The sequence below is a fragment of the Morone saxatilis genome, unplaced genomic scaffold, assembly GCF_004916995.1.
Source record: "Morone saxatilis isolate NCDOM2014 unplaced genomic scaffold, NCSU_SB_2.0 Contig16, whole genome shotgun sequence".
Taxonomy (NCBI): Eukaryota; Metazoa; Chordata; class Actinopteri; family Moronidae; genus Morone; species Morone saxatilis.
In genome coordinates, this window is record NW_023339718.1 from 13516512 (window position 1) to 13516765 (window position 254).

General features: G+C 39.8%; 1 protein-coding gene across 3 annotated transcripts in view; it reads right to left on the reverse strand.

Annotated features, from left to right (window-relative positions):
• The window catches only part of sh2b3 (SH2B adaptor protein 3), a 47692-nt gene that overhangs the window by 46162 nt on the left and 1276 nt on the right, over positions 1-254 (reverse strand). The gene's annotated exons all lie outside the window — the stretch shown is intronic.

Below are 254 nucleotides of genomic sequence, written 5' to 3' on the forward strand. Positions count from 1 at the left end.
CTTTACAGCCCGTTCTCATTCTCACGTCGTCAAATACAAACACATGCATTGACTTCATTTCCACCACTGTATAAAAGGTTTTCAGATTTTATCCATTCATCCTAAAAACTGTTCTACTACTATTTAAGGCGGAAAAATCTGGGAACCCCCAAAACTACACACCTGTTGCCTGACAGACAGAGACTGCTTTTACTTTGAAGAAATATCCTCCTGTGCACAAACCTGTATTTACACACTTAGACACACACACACAC